The sequence below is a fragment of the Onychostoma macrolepis genome, chromosome 23 (assembly GCF_012432095.1).
Source record: "Onychostoma macrolepis isolate SWU-2019 chromosome 23, ASM1243209v1, whole genome shotgun sequence".
Lineage (NCBI taxonomy): Eukaryota > Metazoa > Chordata > Actinopteri > Cypriniformes > Cyprinidae > Onychostoma > Onychostoma macrolepis.
This window is the reverse complement of record NC_081177.1, coordinates 30,057,573-30,072,598: the sequence shown is the minus strand read 5'-3', so window position 1 is coordinate 30,072,598 and position 15,026 is coordinate 30,057,573. Positions and strand designations below refer to the sequence as shown.

The 15,026-nt window shown below is 42.2% G+C and overlaps 2 non-coding genes across 2 annotated transcripts; both read right to left on the bottom strand.

Annotated features, from left to right (window-relative positions):
* Nucleotides 1-3,568: 3,568 nt before the first annotated feature.
* Nucleotides 3,569-3,732, bottom strand: LOC131532715 (U1 spliceosomal RNA). Its single transcript, XR_009268949.1, has one exon. It is a non-coding gene; the product is annotated as a U1 spliceosomal RNA (small nuclear RNA).
* Nucleotides 3,733-3,996: 264 nt separating this feature from the next.
* LOC131532718 (U2 spliceosomal RNA) lies at nt 3,997-4,191 on the bottom strand. Its single transcript, XR_009268951.1, has one exon. It is a non-coding gene; the product is annotated as a U2 spliceosomal RNA (small nuclear RNA).
* Between the last annotated feature and the right edge of the window lie 10,835 nt (nt 4,192-15,026).

Here is a 15,026-nt window from a genome sequence, read left to right as displayed (position 1 = left end):
CTCTGCGCATATATGGGCAAAATAAAAGGAGAGAAGCTAAACGAGCCCGATCTGTGTAAAAAAAAAGAGCCTGGCCCGAATGGACTCAGTCCCCCGTTGGAAGTCGGCGGGCTTGCAGAACTCTACTCTACTGCATCTTGCCATCTCATAATTAGTAGGAGTGTAAATCGGGTGGTTCTTCACGATACGATATCGATTCTCAGACCCAGCGATACGATATTTGCGATACCTCAAAAAATTCTACGATACGATTCGATACAGGAGTATATCGATCGATATTTCGATATTATATACCTACTTTAAACAACAATCTACATTTTTATTAACTCACAAATGCAACCAAAATATATAACATGAACATTTATCTGAAATTTTCACATCCTGTACCTCAACTGGGACTTTCACAACAAAAAAATAGGCCTATACACTTTTTTTTAAATAATAAAGAATATAAACAATTGAAAAAACAATTCTGGCTGCTACTATGGGCTCAGTGCTAAAAATCTTTTCTACAGATAACCATATTATAAGCAATAGCAGAAAATAAATATAATAGAACAACGACACAAGATCAATAAACAGTGCTTTTGGGGTTTTTCTGCTCAGTCTAAAATAAATTTTCAGGTACGCTACAGAAATGTAATAATCAAATGTAAAATAAGGTGGTGACTGAGGTTGCACTGCTACGAATTCAGAGCCAGCGGCAAACGTCAGAAGGACTAGCCGCGGTGAGGCTGCTCTCAGTGGGATACATGAGCACTGAGCGCCCTGTGATCGTGTGGAGCTCACGTCTCCGAAATCAGCGAAGCGCCTATTTGAAAATGTGGTATCTTTATAAATAAACCGCAGATTTGAGTTTTAAACAACTATATTCTCGTCTGAAATACTGGATTAGAACGGCATTTCATGACACAATAACAGTAATATTTTGAAAATGTTGCGGGTTTCCCCTCTGCCATTAACGCTCGCTGATTTGTGCGAAATGTATTCTGGGATACCTGGCTGCCTCAAGTTCACACAAGTCACCTCTGGATGCATCCTTGATAAAGGGGCGGACTAAGAACACATCTGGGGATTTGAACTGTACTTGGCTAGATGTGAACTTTGAAATGGAACAGTACTTGGGCGACGACTGATGACGTTTCACAAGTCCACAAGAACACAAGTACAGACAAGAACGCATATTGAGAAACGGCTACAGAGAACAGGGCCGGGTTTCCCGATAATGATGGATCTTAGTGCTTAAGAGCATTTTCTACGAGTCATTTTACGAACTCTCGTTATTGTTTCACGTGCATTTCCCAAAAATAGACTTAACACATTCGCACATAGCCCTGCTTTAAGTGCTACTTAGGAGTCGCTATCCGATGAAATGTCAATTTATTGAATGGCTTGTATTTGTAGTACACGATCGTTTATTGAAATGTTAACCTAATGCTGTGTTCCAGACAGCTCAGATAATATAATATAATATAATTTACATTTACATTAAGTAATTTAGCAGACGCTTTTATCCAAAATGACTTACAAATGAGGACAATATAGAAGTAATCAAAACCAACAAAAGAGCAACAACATGCAAGTGCTATAACAAGTCTCGATTAGCCTAACACAGTACACGTAGCAAGGTTTTATTTGATTGTTTTTTTATTTATTTATAAGAAACAAGTAGATAGAATAGAAAAAAAGAAAGCTAGTGTTAGTTTTTCAAGAAAAGCTAGCAGAATAAATATGCAATTGATAGAGGGTCAAGTGTCTGTGTGTGTGTGTGTGTGTGTTTTTTTTTTTTTTTTTTTTTTAATAAAAATAAGACAGATTAGAATTAGAATAGAGAGTGCTAGAGTATATAATATAATTTAATATAATATAAGTAAATATAATAAGTATAATATTAATTTATAATACCTTTGAAGCATTTTCTACATTACTTTTTTTTTTTTTTTAGTTGTTGTTGTTCAGTCATTTAATTTAGATGCGTTGTTTTTTTGGTTAGTTTTTTTGGTTATCTGCCCTTTTTAATTATTTAGCCTAATTTCATATATATATATATATATATATATAAACATTATAAAGTGTGCAATAAAGTACAATCAAAAGCTTTAATTATAATCACATTGCACTTGAATAAATTTAAAAGTGTAATCTGCCGATTGTCCTGCCGGTGACCTCATAATTCTGTCTTCTTACGATGCACGTAGGGCTTTACGATTACTCCAGTGTACTCGTAGATCTGGGAAAGCAACATTTGGGAAAGCAAGCGCAGAACGTGGAAACAAGAGTGAAGGGAAAAACAGCATAAGCATACAAAAAATAAAAATATGAGCAGAAAATGTCTGAGAGCAGAAAAAAACTGAGAAATATAACCAAGGAAAACATGATTTTGTGCGCAAGTCAGATCATTTTGCTTTAATATTTCAATTTTGTGCAATATGATTTTAAATGTGTTTAAAGTTTTGATTCATGCTTATTATTTTTTAAAATGCGCTACTCATTGTTTGATTTACGCTTATTATTTTTCTATCCGTGACTACTGTTTGCTATTCTGAAAATGTTGCTTTCGTTTTTAAATCTTGTGCAATATATTTTTACTTGCGTTTTTACATTTTGTTTTCACGCTTGTTATTTTTTTATCCGTGACTGCAATACTTTAGGTGGGAATCTGATCCCATACGAGTACCCCAACTCTAGAGTGCGGAATGGTGCTGCATGACCGGGAGGTGAGGCGCTTGCACGATCCCTTGCATTTTTTCCTGATAATGAAACAAATCAGTCTGAAATTGATTTTATTTCTTTAAACTCATAATAACAACAAAACGTTGTGATTTTGAAAAATAATGAAAACAAGGACGTGCTTTCTGCCATCTCTGTTTCTGGAAAGCATCACAAAAAAGAACCAAAACTCAGTGTATGGCTGCCTCACAGACATGAGAAATATATCTATAGAAATGTCTACTTTTAAACAAAACAAAATCAAATACTCCCTGATTATGTAATCGGTATGAAGGTTGCATTTCTCTCTAAAGGTGTGTCCAGTAGCCTTCACTGAAGATGAGGGTCAGCATTGTGAATTTCATCTTTGCAGCCAACTCATTTTGCATTATTAGCTTTAATATAAACATGCAGTTAGTTAATAATGGCTTAAATGAATGACTAGTTAAGTTGTAGGGGACAGCCCTATTAAATACCCACTAGACATCTCTGTTAAAGGGGTCATATAATGCTACATGCACTTTTACAAGTTGTATGAACTGAGATGTGTGTTGGCAGTGTGTGCACAACCACCCTATAATGATAAAAATCCACCCAGTGTTTTTTTTTTTTTTTTTGTAATCTTTGCAAACTAGCACCAGGCATTTGGCCCAGTCCGACCCAAAGCAGCACAGAAAGATTCTCTGGAGAGGATTGGTGGGGCCGACTTTTGAAGAGTGTAAGTGACTTTGTTTTCACACGCGCGCAATATGACAGAACCGTTCACTCTGTACAACTCTCTGGATCGCTGACTAGCCCGAATAAAGAAAAGAAGAACAAAGACACAAAAGCAAAAAAAGATTTATTTAACCAGCTCTTTCAGGGGAGAGCGCGAACGCAGTCCCCCACTACCATAAATTATGCAGTCGAGATTCCCACATTTGGGGAATTCGCAGGGGTCAGCACGTCCGGAGTGTAATGGCCGAGCCTCGCCCTGGGTGAACCACCTTCTTGATCATGGTGTCTCCCCTGCCAGGTAAGTATGAAGACTCAAGCTGCCAGTCAGGGGTACCATTTCCCTCTCGACCATCCTCATCAACGGTGACCCCCACCCCTATCAAAGGAAGGACGGGTGGCCTGCGCTGTGCCTGACCGAGCCTGCCAAGCGTTGGCACCAGCTGCAGCTTTTTAAACCGGTGAATTCCCAACCGACGGCAGTCTTTGTGAGGCCAGACCTCCGTGGGAGGCGAGGCAAGGCCCCTCGTTATTTGCTCTGCTATTCCTCACAAAAAGAGGCAATCCCCAAAAAGGGGAAGCACCATTCCTGGAGACACTGTAATACCAGGCCGATGCGTGGAGTGGACGGAGCAAGCCCCGGCTCCAGCTCCGTGATCCAAAAATCAATTTAATATGCAGTCCCCGGGTAGGGGACGTATCAAATATCAAACTGATAAGAACAGATTATTATTATTATTTTTTTTTTATTTATTTAACCAAAACCATATTTCACAACAAAACCCAATGTTCAAAAATACAACATAAATAGTCAAGTCAAGTCACCTTTATTTATATAGCGCTTTTAACAATACAGATTGTGTCAAAGCACTTAACAGTATCAAATTGGAGGATAGAGTGTCAGTAATGTATAATGATAAGATTAAACACTCAATTTTCAGTTAAAGGCATTTCATTATTGAATTCAGAGATGTCATTGTCTAGCTCAGTTTAGTTTAAATAGTATCTGTGCAATCAAATCGGCGATAATCGCTAGAAATTAAGTGTCCCCAACTGAGCAAGCCAGAGGCAACAGCGGCAAGGAACCAAAACTCCCTCTGTGACAGAATGGAGAAACCAGGCTCAGTCGGGGGTCAGTTCTCCTCTGACCAGACGAAACCCGCAGTTCAAAAGTTTATATTTCTATTTTAATTTTGTTGCAATTTCTAACAACAGTAGTGTTATGTAGTTAGGTATTTTATTAGATTTTTAGTTATTTTGTTATTTTTTTAGTTTTATTGTATTTTAATCAAGGTCTTCACTGGGGATATGTCTCTGGGGGTCATCTGGGTGTCCTGGTCTCCGCTGACGATCAGGGCTGTAGACATCATCTCTTGGTGCTGATCCACCATCTGATTGGATACGGACTGAGAAACAGAATAGGAAAGAAACAGACAAATATTAGCGTAAATGCCATTCAACTTACGGTGTAACGAGTACATCGTGTGTTATGGGGAGTGTTCCCGGTTCCGGTTGATCTAATTAATGCAGCCTAACAATCCTTTAACGGATTTGAATATTAGAAGCATATTAGTGTGTTATGTGTAAGCCATGCTAAAGAGATGGGTCTTTAAATACTCTTTAACATTCCATCATGCCATTCTCTGAGCATTCAAAAATCAAAAGTCACGTATACATCAGGTTTCAAAAACAAACACCCGCATTGTACAAAAGAGAAAACAAAAACAAAAAGCACCAAAGCACAAATACAAACACTCCATCTACCCCACCCCAACCTTTTGCAGCCCCCTCCATACCCTCCTGGTTACCTCCTCCCAGAAAACCATTCTAAACACTTTAACCTCTGCTGACATTTTCCCCAACAGTTGTAAAAATAACCTTTCTGATTCCAGATGGGGAAACTGCTTTCTCAAACACATTGTTCTCCATTCCCACAGAACATGCTTCCCCTCTGAGATCTTACCCCATATCACTCTCCTTCGCTGTACTTCAAAACCATCTAAACCCACCCCATACAACACTAAATCTCTTGTGATAATTGGCCCCCTCCACCTCTCCCACCACAGCATAACTGCCTTCCAGAGCGCTACAGCTCCTGGGCACGACCACAATGCGTGTTCTATTGTCTCCTCTTTACCACAACCTGTCGGGCACATTGGGGACCTACCAGAACCATGTCTATACAACCTCTCTCTCACTGGTAACCGACCCAAGGCCGCTAATCAGTTAAGGTCTTTACAGAAGCCTGTTAAAAACGATGGCTGCACCATTAACCACCTCACTTCACATGGCAAGACCACCTTCTCTACCCCTTCCACTAGCTCGGCACTCAGACTGTGGTACAGTTTCCTCTGTTCTAAAATCAGGGATTGTTCTAGACACCAAGGCTTCCTAGCAATAAAATCTGCTGCTTTACGATAATGCTCCGGCCTATCTGCAGACCAGGGTCTTGTTCCCCTCCAGTTACCCAAAGACCTCAAGGGAAAGGCCAACCAAAACTGGGCTAAAAACCTGGCCTTATGCTCCTTCTCTTGCGATGCTAAACGAGCTGCCCAGGAGCAGAAAATAGCCTCCATCTTCAGAGGAACACAAGGGATCCCCCTCCCACCATCCCTCATCGGCCTATACATTTGCCCCCTAGCCACCATTTCGGTGCTATTCTTCCATAGAAAAGAAAAGACTAGCCTTTCTAGCCTCCTCCCAGACCAAAAAGGAACTGGAAACACATAGGCCAAGTAGTTCAGGCTTGGGAGAAGATCAGCTTTTAGCACCTCCAACCTCCCCCACAAGGACAACCCCCTAGAGTTCCACCTTACTAACTTCCCCTCACTACCTTCAATCTTGCCTCCCAGTTCTCCCTCGCACTGTCTCCTCTGAAAATTCTGACACCAAGAATTTTCAGCCCATCAACACAAATACTATACCCCCCTCTTGCCTCTGCCCTCCCAGCCCACTGGCCAAAAAACATGACTGATGACTTTCCCACGTTAACTCGTGCCCCAGACTCCTGGCAAAACTCCTCCAGTATTCTACCAACCACTTCGAAGTCCCGCTCAGACGTCAGAAACAAAGTTGTGTCATGTGCATAAGCAGCCACTTTGGCACATGTGCCACCACCACCAGGCAAATGAATGCCCCTAAGAGATGGCGCCGCCCTCAAAGCTCCCAACAAAGGTTCTAATGACAAAACATAGAAGCCCCCCAGCTGTTCCACCTTTCCTGTGAAATGGCCATTTATCCTAATTCTGCTGAATGCCTTTCTGTAAAGCAATTTAACCCATGCCCTGAACACTGGGCCAAACCCCATATGCCTCAAAATTGCCTCCAGAAAGGTGTGACTAACCCTGTCAAAGGCCTTCTCCTGGTCTAAATTCAGAATAGCTAAAGGGAGCTGCCTCTGCTCTGCCCAGCAGATTACATCTCTCACTAAAGCTAAATTCATATAGACCGACCTGCCAGGCACCCCACATGTCTGGTCTGGCTGAACAACTGCCCCTATGACCTTCTTTAGCCTCTCTGTCAAAACTTTTGCCAAAACCTTGTAGTCCGTAGTCAGCAAAGTGATAGGCCTCCAATTCCCTAACTCTTCTTTTGCACCTTTCTTATACAGTAATGTTACCAACCCTGTTCTCATTGACTCTATCAGCACCCCCTTCCTAAAACATTCTTGGTACTCTCCCACCAGTTCCCTTCCTACCCACGGAAGAACCGCCTCGTAAAAGGCAGCTGGAAGGCCGTCACCTCCTGGAGCCGTCCCCTTTTTCAAAGAGGCCACTGCAGAACTGACTTCTTGCAGGGTCATGGGCCCTTCTAAAGCTTTCCTTGCCTCAACCTCTAAACCTCCTTCAAGTCCCGCCAAAGACTTCCCATAAGCTGAAACTGGAGGAGTTCTATCAGCGAATAAATTTCTATAAAACCCTTCAGCCACTTCCAGCATCCCCTTCACTGATGTCTGCACCCCACCTTCGCCCCTCAACCCCTCTATATAGCTTTTCCTTTGCCTACCTTGCACTGTTGCAAAGAAAAAACTGGTTGGTTTTTCATCATAAAGCTGTTTCCGGATGCTTGAACATTGCAAAAATGACTTGGCTTCCTTCAAGTAGTGAACCTTCATTGCATCCTGCAAATGCCTAGCCCTACACCATCCCTCTGTAGTCCCCAAAGCCCCGCCCGCCCAAAGAGCATGCAGCTCCTCAGACCACTTACCAACCTTTTCCCTCTCAATTCTTGCTTTCTCCCTTCCCCAATTTCGGCATAAAACCCCTACCCTCTCCTTGAAACCCTTCCACCACTCCCCTCGCGACTGAAACAACCCTTGCAGATTTTTTCAACCAGCTACCAAATTATAGAGCGCTATGCAAAAAACTTTATCCTTCAAAAAGGAAGTATTGAACCTCCACACCCCCTCCCCCACCTTTCACCCCCCACCTCCACCCATACCCCCACCAGACAATGGTCAGAAACCCACATAGGAACCTGGGTATAATTAAACACTTTTACATATGACGGCAAAAAGAGATAGTCCAAACGTGCCGCTTCCTGCCTACTGTTGCACCAAGTGGAGGTGGGCACACTCCCTCCAGCCCCCCGAAAGGAATCACAGAGCGAGAAACCCGTCACTAGTTGAGCCAGTGCACCACCAGAAGCATTGTCCAAAGACACATTAAAGTCCCCTCCCAGCACTAGCAGTCTGTTTGTATACAAAATTCCCTTCAAACTCTCCAAAAACCCCTCCCTTTCACCCAATTTACTCGGGGCATAAACATTTACAAAACAAAAAGCTGTCCCCCTCCATCTCGCATCAACAACCACTACCCTCCCAGGGATGACAACAACAGCAGACTCAACAACAAAATCCGATGAGTAAAATAAAATACCCACCCCGTCTGCATTGACATTCCCCACACCCCAAAAGGAAGGCCCAATTTCCCACCCCGCAGAAAAAACAGAAACATCCTCTTTATCCTTCAAATGGCATTCTTGTAAAAAACATACATCTAAGGGTAACACTTTTAAAGACAGAAAAACTGCAGTCCTTCTTTGTATCATCTTTAGCCCTCTTGCATTCAAAGTTGCCACCTTTAAACACCCCATTTAAACAAAAACCATTTTAAAAGAAAAGGAACAACCCAAAGAAACCCCACAACACTTCACATGCTCCCTTTTCACTCTAAACCTTTTTTCCCCTTCCCTTTCACCATTACTTCCGTCCACTCTCCCACCTCCCCTCCATCCCCTCTCTCACTCCCCTTCTCCCCTCCCTCCTTATCCTCCCGCAAAATTAACTTGACCTTTTCCAAAACCCCTCCCCCACTCCCATTTCCCCCACTTTCCTCCACCACCCTCTCCCTTGTGTCCATCTCACCCACAGCCACCTTGCTCTGGATCTGTCTAAGTGCAGGTTCTTGAACTTGGACTTTACTGCACTTCTTTCCCCGATCTCCAGTCACATCCTCACAAAACTTCCTTCTCTTTAAGCCTTGGCCTTTATCAGGCCCCATGGAAGGCCCAGCGCCTTCCATTATGCCCTGCTCCAATTCAATTTCCGAGTGAAGCTCCCCTTCGCCGCCTGTAGACTCTGCCTTCCCCAACTCCGTCTCCCCGTAAATGCCACACAGTACCTCTGCAACATCGAACTCCGACCATTCCTGCGAAGGACTCAACTGAAGCTCCTCTATCCCGCTTCCTTCTTCCGTCACCTTTCCACTCCTTGCTTCTGCCACCTGCCCTCTCACAGCTCCACCACCTGCACCCACTCCTGAAGGGCCTGCCACTTGACTCTCCCGTCCGCCTGACACACTCATCAACAGGCCTTCAAGATCAGCCTGCAGACCTTGAACTTCCTTAAACAGGCTGGAAAAAGTCTTCTGTCTGCTCGTACACACCCGAAACAAATGGTCCCTTCCTCCACATAAACTGCAGGTTTTCAGTTCTGCGCAGTCCGACGCCATGTGCTCTGCAGATCCACAAAAGCGGCATCTCTGTCCTGCGCAGTCCGCTTTCACATGCCCCTGCACCCCACACCTCCTGCAATATACTGGCTGGCTTGGATAATGCAAAAATCCCTTGTTTGATCCAATGTAAAAAGATCCAGGTGGATGTACTACACCACCTGGTGCCGCTTTATCTGCCCCTAACTTAACCAGATATCTTCTCTTTCCATTCCAAATGCCAAACCGGTCCTTCAAATGTTCTCCTCCTTTCACCGTCTCACAATACCTGGTCAAAAGGCCAAAATGTCCCCATCCTCCATGTAGGGGTTATACAGGTGGATAGTTAATGGCAAGAAATCCTGCACATAGGCAGGGTAGAGCTGCAGGTCCTTTAGCCGCTGATGATCCTTTCCCTTCTCCCATGACGTATGAAACGCAACACAGTCAGTTAATTGAAAAAAAAGTAAAATCCATAAATCCAGATACAGAAAAGTCTTGTAAACAAAAAATTGAAGAAGCCGGAACCCCAAACAATTCTCTCAGCACCTCCATCACCACGAACTCTCTTCCGAATCTTCTTTTAGTCTCCGCAGTTGCATCCGCTCTCACTTGTAGCCGGACCGTATTCTTCAGCCGCACCACCATAGTCGGCAAAAATGTATCCTCTCTCGTTGAATCCATTTGGAATGATCAAACTTGATCTTCGCCAAAAGGCCAAGAAGTGATTACGCTATGACGCAGCGGGGAGGAAGCCTGAAACGGTCACGCCCATCCAGGCCGCGGTAAGTCACAGAGACCTGAAACGCTGGGGGATGGTAGCACCCTCCCCCGTCTGCGACGGAAAGTACGGCATCGCTCCTAACTCCCAAACAGCTTGTCGTAGAGCCAAGTGCCTTATGTCATCGGAATCCTTGGCTCGAGCCGAAGGAGAGGGAGGTCTCGGATTGGCTCATCGCACCGACAAAATTTTCGGCTATTTTGGATTTTGTTGAAAACCTACTTTTGCAAACTAGCACCAGGCATTTGGCCCAGTCCGACCCGAAGCGGCACAGAACGATTCTCTGGAGTCTGACTGTCAATAATCAAGCAAAAAAAGTGGAAATTTCCATTCTCCTTGGCGAGGGGACCTCAAAACGTTCGAAGGTCGCTAAAAAGGCTATAACTCGAGAAAGGAATGAGATCATTTCACCCAAATCGGCACACCTATGTATGGGCCCAATCTGTACCCCTTTACCCCTTTCTTTTTTTATTATTTTTTATTAGAACTACAACAAAGAAAAATATACAATTATATCAAGACATCCAAATAAAAAGATAAAATAAAAAATAAACGTGGGTTTACAGCCTACATTATATACAAATATACAATTTTACAAGAATACAAAGAAAATCTTTACCCCTTTATCAAATCGAGCCGTTTGTTCATGTGACGTCACATGGACGGAGGCCCCTCCCACAATTGTTGATTGACAGCAGAGTTTCAGCACAGACTGCACTGGTGTCTTACCTCAGACCCGCCCTGAGTGAGCTGTCATCAGTTGTTTCACCACCGGAGCAGATGTAGAAAATGACTCCTAAGCGATTAAGGTGTTTTGTTGTAGGATGTAATAATGAACATAGCAGTAGTCATTTACTCCCGTCATCTGAGCCGCTGAAGAGGATTAGGTTTGGTTCTGAAGGGAATGCGCCCTCCATCTACATAAATGCGTCTATATTCGCGCAAATCATTCGTGATCCAGCTTCACCTCCAGAAGAAGTGAGTACAAGGTGTTTTAAATGAATCTTTGCAAATGGCCTTAATAATGTGCTAATTAGCAAGTTTCACAATGAATGCGCTAAAGTAAACAGTCCCTCAGAGAGCGGCTTGGAAGAGAGGGGCGGAGTCAGCAGAGCTCATTAACATTTAAAGGAGAATGACACAATACCGCTTGCTCTGACAAGAGCTGTTTTTTACACTACCAATGAGGAATTTTAACCAAACTATGTTACAGACTTTTCATTAAGACCCTGAAGAATAATATCAACTTGTGGAAAATGGGCATTATATGACCCCTTTAAAGTGTTTAAAGCTTTTTATACACATTTCCATAGTCGGATAAACTTTCAGAATCAGGGTATCTGTAACGTGGTCAACGAGACGTGAGGCGTGCGGATCAAATTGCAAAGCTTTATTTCTGAGCAAAGACATGGTCATAACAGGCAGGGTCAAACGGCAAACAGGTATATAGAGGGCAAGGCAAAAGAAGTATCCAAAACAGGCGTGTTTGATCGTGGGCTAACAATATCCAGCGGACTAAGACAAAAGAGGTAATGAGTAAACAAAGCAATGGTCCGGGCTGGGGCAAACAGTATCCAAACGGCAGGGCAAACGTTAATCCAGGGAACACGGGCTAGAATAAGAACACAGGAAAACAGGCAAGGCAAGACTAGAAAACTAACAAGGGCTCTGTAGAGTAGCTAAAGCTAGGGGAGCAATAAGCGCATACAATACTCGGCCGTGAGGGAGAGAAAGTGAGTAGAGTGTGTGATTGGTGATAGCTGTGTGATCAGTGCCCTCAGCTGTGTATGTGCAATCAGTGTAATCAGCTGTGTATGTGTCACCAGTGCAATGGATGATGAGAAATGGAGTCCAGTGTGTTGGGTGCTGTGAGAGTCAATAGGTGCGTTTACACATGTACACTTTTTTGTCATTCCGATTAAAATCATTCCGATTGAAAGATTCGATGAACTGTTTACATGAGACGTTATCTAATCCGATATGGTGTTTACATGTGCCTGTGCTTTCGATTTTAGGATATGCTAATAGCCTACAGTGACAACAAAAACAAGTCACCAGAGGAAAAAAACGCCCATATTTACGTTAATATTTTTAATATCTGTTTGCACTTGCTTAGAATAAACGGTTAATATTTGAATCCTTGCGTTCATTCGAGCGCTCAGTCATATGGCCAGAACGCGATCATAGAAATCATATGTCCCTCTGTAATGCAGCTGAGATTAATTGTACTCTGATACTACAAAGTTGTACTGTACTTAAATGGAACAAATACATGATTTCTTACGAAGAGTTGCTGAACAATGAATCAAAGAAGCATTGCTTTATCACAATCGTGTTTCGTAAAACATTCATGGCGTGAGCACGTATAAATTCAAGCAGATCGGAAATTATGAATCTGTCATCTATACAAATACAAATGACAAAGGCAACTTTTGGTCAAGTTGTTTATTTTCATTGAGCTACTTTCACTATCATCACTGTGTTGTTTCTAAGCTGAAAAGCAGAAAATTGCGCTTCATTTCAGATCTGTTTTTCACTCCGGACATGAGAGCAGATAGTCCGTCACACAGCAAGCGTTCTCCTTTCTAATGTGTTTTTAACTGTATAATGGAAATTTTAACTTTATACCTCCACTATTACCCAGTCTCTACTGTTGTGTCGGTGTCCCCAAATCACAGAATGTACCGTTGCCGACATCATCACGTTCACGTTCTGACGACCCGACCTCTGGACGTGATGACGTAGACGCAAAGTAATTGGTTTAAAGTGTTTACATGGCAGGATTTTAATTTTGTTCGGTTTATAGAAAGGTTTATCTCACCCCTCTCAAACCGATTACAATTTCATTCGGTTTGGGCATTTTTATTCCGATTGAGGTGTTTATATGGAGCATTTTCATTCGGATTGGACTTTTAAACCGATTACAATGCTCCATGTAAACGCACCTATTGTGGTGAGCGAGTGACCTCTGGTGGTGAGTGAACGGAAGTTCATAGACCGGATTCATGACAGTATCTTCTGTCCAATCGTTTTTTTTTTTTTTTTTAATATTGAAATCTGAAAAATAAAAGAAAAAAAATAATTTGTTCAAACTAAATAAAAAAATCAAGAATTCCGCTTTTTCGTTTTTATGCTCAGGGACAGAAAATGAATAAACAACTTGAATATTCAATCTCTGCATGTGGGTGGGAATGAAATGCCCCTCTCCACTGATTGGTCAACCAAACATTACAATATAATAATAGTCCTAAAAAGAAAATAATAATAATAATAGTCCTCCGCTTCTATGGATTCTTAACGTGTTTATTTCTACTACATTTAATTTCTGTCTCTATATCAAACAGCCAGATTAACGAATGGCTGGACACAAACCGTACCGAGGCAGAGCCTAGACGGAGCTTTCTTTTGTGTAGGCATAAATTCTGCAACCTACCCATGAAATATTAGTTTATCTCATAAATATCTCAAAACAGCTGAAATCTCATGCTTATCTCATTTGCACCTGATTTATTATAGTTATCCACCTATCAAAATCTGTGTGGCAAAGCTGCGCGACACACTGTAGTGCGGGGAGAATGTAATGTAATGTATTGTAGTGAAGCACAGACCACTATCAATTTATGTCAACATACACAGGAGTCATAACTTTTGTTTTAGACAATACGCTGCGTTTTGGACAATGGAGGAACTTAAACAATATGACAGATATGAAAAGAAATGACTTTGTGTAGTTTACCTTCACTGCACATCTATTATTTTAAGAAATATAAAGAGATGGTTCAATATTTGTAATGAATACATTCTATGAGAATTTATGTTTCGGGTTTTGACTGCGAATGTCACTGAATTGCTTAGAAATACTTGCTTTTTTGTACAAAGTTGTGATGGTAGTTTTTGAAACACTGCAAAAAAATGCACATTTTCAAAACTGTTTTTGTGAATGTTCATTAAATAGTGATATAATTGTGTCCTCCACATTTTCATTGTATGATTATAATGTTTCATTTACTTTTTTTATAAAGAGATATAATATATTGGGCAGAACTGAGTATTGGTCCGGACTTCTGCAACCGCCCAAGTTTCTCATGTGGCCCCTTGGGGAAATTAATTGCCCACCCTTGGTCTAGAGCAGGGGTGGGGAACGTTGATCCTGGAGGGCCGGTGTCCCTGCAGAGCTTAGCTCCAACCCTAATCAAACACAGATGAACAAGCTAATCAAGGTCTTCAGGATACAGGTAGGTATTAGTATTTTCAGGGTTAGAGCTAAACTCTACCCTTCAGGATCAACGTTCCCCACCCCTCGTCTAGGGCAAACACTGAATCCTAATCGGGACATAGCAGTGGGCAGAATACACATATGGGGCCACCAAAGGAAGCCACAACATATGGAGCACTAATCCTTCTTTATACAATACAGTTCGTATCAAAGCAGCTTTACAATATTAAATAGTGTGTCATAATGCAAAAGGAGAACAGTAAACACTCAATTTTCAGTTAAAGTCAGTTCATTATTTACTCAGTTCAGTTCAAATAGTATCTGTGCAATCAAGTCGAAAATATTACCAGAAATTAAATGTCGCCAACTAAGCAAGCCAAAGGCAACATGGCAAGGAACCAAAACTCCATCAGTGACAAAAATGGAGAAAAAAAACATGAAAGAAACCAGGCTCAGCTGGGAGCCAGTTCGTCTCTGGCCAGAAGAAACCAGCACAGTGTGGTTTAATTTCAGGCTGCAACTCAAGTCAGAACTGTGCAGACGACTTATCTGGTTCCCGTGGTTTTGTGCCGATGGTCGTCGAGGTGACGAGGTCTACTTAGGGGATCTGTCTCTAGGGCTCACCTAGTTGACATGGTCTCCACTGACATTCAGGGCTGCATTTCCTAAAAGCATT